At 45.4% G+C, this 6324-nt stretch overlaps 1 pseudogene; it reads right to left on the minus strand.

Annotated features, from left to right (window-relative positions):
* Positions 1-1917: 1917 nt before the first annotated feature.
* LOC112916932 (elongin-B pseudogene) lies at positions 1918-6008 on the minus strand (annotated as a pseudogene).
* Between the last annotated feature and the right edge of the window lie 316 nt (positions 6009-6324).

The following is a 6324-nucleotide window of genomic DNA, read 5'->3' on the forward strand; positions in this document are numbered from 1 at the left end:
GGTCTTGATGCTCCTATACTGGGTATTTATATATGGTCTCTTATGGTCCCGTCTAAGCTCTTCTGCATAATATGGATTTGGGATGATACAAACTTCATCTCCCCTCCTCCCAGCTAGCTGGCTTCCTGTTGGGTTCGGCAATGTAAAGCATTAGAAGAAGAAAGAAAAGTGGAAAGAAGGGAGAAGGAGCTTCTTTTCTGTTTTTCACTTCCTGTTTTTCAGCGTTGCTCCAGCAGCAACATATAATTGCCCCCAGCTTCCAGGAACTTGGAGTACTCCCAGCACCCCAGGGGCCAGCAGCAGTCTTGCCTACTCCCTCACCTGCTGAGCCTCAGGAGGTCTGAGAACCCACACAGCCATGCTCCTTTGGCGAGAGCACCAGCCAGAGAGCATCCCCTCCTCAGAGGTCTGAGCAGGGTAGGGCTTCCTCAGAGATCCAAGCACCAGCTCCAGGAAGTCCCTCCTCCGAGCTCCTAGGTACCTGGTGGTGACACCACCTGTTCTCCAGCCTTAGGAGGCAGCGGCTGCTTCTTGCAGTTACCAATCCGTGGATTATTACCCTCTTTCTTTTTTCTTGTACTCTTCCTTTTACTTTCAGCCTTCTAAGGCATGTGAAAGCAATTCTTTATATGAAACCCCATCTATTTGAAATACCTACTGCAATCTCCGTTTCTGACTGGCCCTTGGCTGATATACTTTTTAATCCATTTTCCACTTATCAGCCAGTTATCTTTTGAAAATGTGCCTTGGATTGCATCACTCTCCTGTAGTACTAGTCAAGGTGCTCGGTTTCCAACAACAGATACCAGCGCTGGCTAACTTTTGAACAAAAGAGAATTTATTGAACCTGACTAGGGAACTCCAGAGAATCAAGAGGAAGACTGGAGACCACAGTACAGAGGAAGGCTTGCACTGTGAAGCTCCTGGAATGGTTTGCTGAGGAGGCAGCCTCCGATTCCTTTCCACAGGACACTCAGGGCAGACAGGTGCCAAAGGCCATTGATCCATTCCCATATGCTGGACTCTACTGCCCCCGCACACACATCCCTGTCACCCCTGACTGCACCATGGCCATCCTAATCATTTCTAATGGGCCTTGCATCTTTGAGACACACCCTCATGATTCAGTCCCACGCTGGAGCATCAGATTGGCCTTGTTGTAAAGGTTAGGAGACATTCTCATCCCTTCCCTAAGCCTTTGCTACCACAGTGAGAACTGGGACCCTGCCTTCCGTTACTTTTGTGGTTACCACAAATAGGAAGAGCTTTTGCATGCCAGCCAACCAGAGTGACAAATGTTAGCCATGCTGCCTAAAACCTTACAATAGCTTCCCCTGTCATTTAGAGTAAAATCTCCTAACTTGGCCTTCACGGCTGGCATGATCTGGCCTGCCAAACTTTCAGACTTCCCCCTGCACCATTCTCCCTTGCTCGTGTTCTGGTCACATGGGCTTTCTGTCTGTCCTCTGAATAGACCACACTCACTCCGACCCCAGGGAATCACTGCTCCCTCAGCTTGGAAGGCCTTTCCCTGATTTTTCCAAGGGACTTCCTTTTCACTACCAAGTCTCAGCTCAAATATCTCCTCCTCAGTGAAACCTTCCTAAAAGGAGCCTCTACCACTTCTTTCCTTTGCATCATATGTTTGTATCTGATGTTCTCCTGTGTGTTTGTTTGTTAATTTGTTAATTTTTTTGCTTTGCTTTCTGCATACTGTGAGTTCCACCTTGTCTGTCATTGCTGCATTATCCCAGCATGGGGGAGAGTGCCTGGAGCAGAGCAGATGCTGAATGTTGAATGAATGAACGGATGGATGGATAGTGCAGTTCCGTTTATCATGGAGTTCTACTTGATGAAAGCAAAACAATTTTGTAATGGAAACAATGGCAAATGGGATTTCATGAATGCTTTTTAAAATAATTAACTTTTTGGAACCCATTCATGACATTTTTTTTGACACCCAAATCTCTTTTATTGGGGGGCGCTGGGGGTGGGCCCAGGGCCCTCTGCCTGCACCGCTTGGTCATTGGCGCTGCTTCCTGAGTCCTGCGGCTTCGTCACGTCTGGCAGCTCAGGTGGGCTGGAGAAGGGTTCGAGGCGCAGGGCCTCGAAAGCTTCATCTGCTCGGAAGGCCAGCCCTAGGTGATGCGGCCCGCGGCCCCGCCGTCCGACTGGTGAAGCCGCACTGCCCCAGTCTTGCCGTCATCCAGAAGCTGGTCATCCTCGTACCGCCGCTGCTCGTCGGGCGGCGCCTGAGGATGCCCGCGATGTGCGCTTCAGCTCGAACGCAGGGCTCGACTCCTTGGCGTCCGGGAAGACCGCGGTCTGCCCCGGCCCCTGTCCGTGACATTTCTTTTGGAGGTTTTACTAAGGAGCTAGGGCTCTGAGGTGGGTCCTAACACGTCTGTTTTGATCTTCTGGAGAGACCATGCGTTTCGTTCTAATGGCCACCAGCTAGTGGTCCTCCATTCTGTGAATTAAAGTGGAAGGTAAAATTGACCTGAAGAAAACCACAAAGTGTACCATATTCATACTGAACATGCAAGAGGCCATACAGTTACAGTTGTCACAAGGATAATACAACTATTGCATGATTTGGTGTCAGACAGACCTGAGTTCTACTCCCACATCTAATTCTTACTAGCTGTGTGTTGTTGGCTCTGCCATTTCCAGCTGTGTGACCTTGGGCAAGTTGCTGAATCTCTCTTCGCTTCAATTTCCAAATTCACAAAATGGGAATAACACAGTAGTACCTCCATTACAGGGCTGTTGTGAGGACAAAATTAGTCAATATACAAAAATGACTTAGAAAAGTGTCTGGCATGTGGCTAGCTTTGATAAAGCACAATATAAGCATGAGCTATTGTTATAGTTAGGATTGTATTTGTTGGTTGTTAAGAAAAACTTGAACAAGATAGAGGTTTATTTATCTCTCGTATAAGTAAGAGTTAGGCAGCCCAGGGCAGACAGAGCAGTTCCACCGTCATCAAGAAGCAAAATTCTGGGGTGGTTGGGTGGTTCAGTGGTTGAGTGTCTGCCTTCGGCTCAGGTCATGATCCTGGGGTCCTGGGATCAAGTTCTGCATCAGGCTCCCTGCAAGGAGCCTGCTTCTCCCTTCGCCTGTGTCTCTGCCTCTCTATGTCTCTCATGAATAAATAAATAAAATCTAAGAAAAAACAAGGACCAAAATTCCTTCTTTCTCCACTACCATCTAATGTATAATTGATAGCCTTAAAGTTCAAGATGGCTACTGAAGCTACTAGCACCGCGTCTGTATTCCAGGCATCGGGAAGAAGCAATGAAGGAGGACCTCAAGGCAGAGTCAATACCCTTTTAAAAAACCTTCCCAGGGCAGCCCCTGTGGCCCAGCGGTTTAGCGCCGCCTTCAGCCTGGGGTGTTATCCTGGAGACCTGGGATGGAGTCCCACGTCGGGCTCCCTGCATGGAGTCTGGTTCTCCTTCTGCCTGTGTCTCTACCTCTCTCTCTCTCTCTCTCTCTCTCTCTCTGTCTGCCATGAATAAATAAATAAAATCTTAAAACAAACAAACAAACCTTCCCAGAAGACCCTCTCATTTTCATATCATTGGCTAGAACCAGACAACATGGCCACACCTAGCTGGAAGGGCCACTGGCAAATGTAGCTTTTTCACTGGTTGCATTACTACCCCAAATAAAGTTGGCCTTGTGTTACTGAAGAAGAAAGGGAAAATGGATATTGCACCTTGTGCAAGTATCTAACTTCCTCCAAATTTTAGTCTTTTTATTTGTAACATGGGAACAGTGGTACATACCTCATATAGTTAATTGGAACGTTACATGAAATAAAGCCTAAAACCCACTACACAGTGCCCAGCACATACTAAATCAATCTTAGCTGAATCCTAAGAAGGACAAAATGTATCTCTGAATACTTTTAAAAATAAGATAGACAAAACCACAAGGAACCAAAAGTAGAAAAAATATCCCTGCCAAAAAAGAACTGATTAACTTCAGAAGGAAACCTATTCTATCTACAGGTTTCTTCCTCCTTTTCATTACTTTGGCCTTCTTTATCTTACCCGGTTTTTAGCTGACGAAGTTCCAGCTTTAAATATCACATCAGCCTGCTATGCTACTAACAAAGGGCCACTGTGTGTCTGGGTAGGGCCATCTCAAACTCACTGTTCTGCTGAATCTTTCTGCTCTCATCCACCATCCAATTTCTGTCCAACTGTGTCCAGTGTTTTAGAACAGTGGCTTATAAACCTGGCTGATTATAAGACTCATTCACCTGGAGAGGTATGTAAAGCTACAGACTTCCAGTCCCCACCACAGGAATTGACCCAAAAAACTTCTATATCTGCCTCAGCTGTGTCTAATAGACTCTGGGTTTTTGGACTTAATCACTCACTTGCTTGAATGTTTACATAATACAGATGAATACACTTTGAAACACAGACATTGATTGAATATTATGAGGGCCAGGCATTGTTTTAAGCATGTTACATGGGCTAACTCATTTAGGTACTATTACTACCCTTTATACAGGTCAGGAAACTGAGGCACTGAGAGGATAAGCAAGTTGCTCAAGGTCACACAGCTAATTAATGGGGAAACTGGGAGTTGGCATTCAGCCCAGGCAGTCTGGCTTCTGAAAGCCTTTATGCTTATCCCCTACCCTCTACCTCCCCCCGATCTATATAGAAGAGTTAGGGCCTTCCAATACAAATTATTTAAAAAATCGGAACAGACTTCCTCCTGGCATCTATCAAGTAAATTGCAAAATATTCTTATTCGTCATCATTTATCTTCCCAAGCACACTGTGGCTGTGGCACCAGTAAGTATGTTATAAAAGCATTTCAAGGCAGGTATCAAAAATGACATTGAAACTGTATTTTTATGTGTGCATATGTTCACAATGATATTCTTTACGTAAATAAATATATCTGCACACACATATACACATATATGCTATATAGGCCTATAGAAAGTCTAGGGGGAGATGTAGCAACATGTGACAGTTAATTCTGTGTTGTGTTTATTTCTCTGAAATACACATTTGAATTTTGTCTAATAAAAATTCTTAAGTTTTAAAATAAGGTATTTCCTGTGTTTGGAAGCAAAGACAGTGTAAAACAGTAGCTATATCCTGTTTTCTTTTTTTTTTATTTTTTAAATTTTTTTTTTTTAATTTTTATTTATTTATGATAGTGAGAGAGAGAGAGAGAGAGAGGCAGAGACACAAGCAGAGGGAGAAGCAGGCTCCATGCACCAGGAGCCCGATGTGGGATTCGATCCCGGGTCTCCAGGATCGCGCCCTGGGCCAAAGGCAAGCGCCTAACCACTGCGCCACCGAGGGATCCCTATATCCTGTTTTCTTGGAGAGTCTTACAAGCCCTTCATTTAAAATTCGTCCTGTAAGACTCTTCAAAAAGAAATCTGATGGAAAGTCTGTATAACAGGTATGTTCACCTGGTGGCCAAGCTATTGGTTTTAGAGTCTAACAGATGTGGGTTTATATCTTCGCTGCGACACAGATGTCAGACAGATCACTGAATGGCCCTGTCTCACTGACTCTTGGTGTAAAGGTCCAAGGGCTGATGCATTTTGCAGGGCTGACCATATGTATCCAGGTGCTTAATCCAGGGTAACAACCACGGTTTGCAAGAAGCTATCATCATCAGAACATAACTCAGAATTGTTAAATGCCAATTGCAAAACCAGCACCTTTTGGCTAATAACAAGGATTATAAATAATTTATTAATTAGAATGAAGTGTCCACTCTTGCGAAGAGGCTTGAGGGACTGAAAAGGTCAGGCTGCCTTCGGGGATCCAGCCGAGGTCGGTTTAAGTACTGTTTCTAGTTCAATGCATGTGTGTTCCTTGGGACAGGCAATCACCCTAAGCCCTGGCCTACCAGCTCCTGAAATTTCCATTTTCCAAAACACAGATTCGTGTGAGTCACACCATCATGTGCCTTTATGCTGTGTCTGTGGCCTGGCTGTTTCCATCCTACCCACCGCCATTCCCACCCCCTTTGCCCTAACAGCAGCTGGTAAGGCCTTGCTCTCCAAACTCTGCTTCCCTCTGGATAACCCCCCCCCCCCCCCCCCCCCCCGCAGAAATTGTGGTCTCTCAAAGGTAACTGGTGACATTCTTCTTGCCACACCCAGGGTTCAGCCTTATCTCCTTATCTTCCTGGACTTTGCTCTAGTAATCATCACTCTCTCCATGTCTCCAGGCACCTTTCTTTTGGTCTATAAATGTTCTCCAATCCCTGGCAGCCTTAAAAAAGAATAAAAATTAATAATCTTGGCCTCAGGACTCCCGAGTGGCTCAGCG

Source organism: Vulpes vulpes, chromosome 13, assembly GCF_048418805.1.
Source record: "Vulpes vulpes isolate BD-2025 chromosome 13, VulVul3, whole genome shotgun sequence".
Taxonomy (NCBI): Eukaryota; Metazoa; Chordata; class Mammalia; order Carnivora; family Canidae; genus Vulpes; species Vulpes vulpes.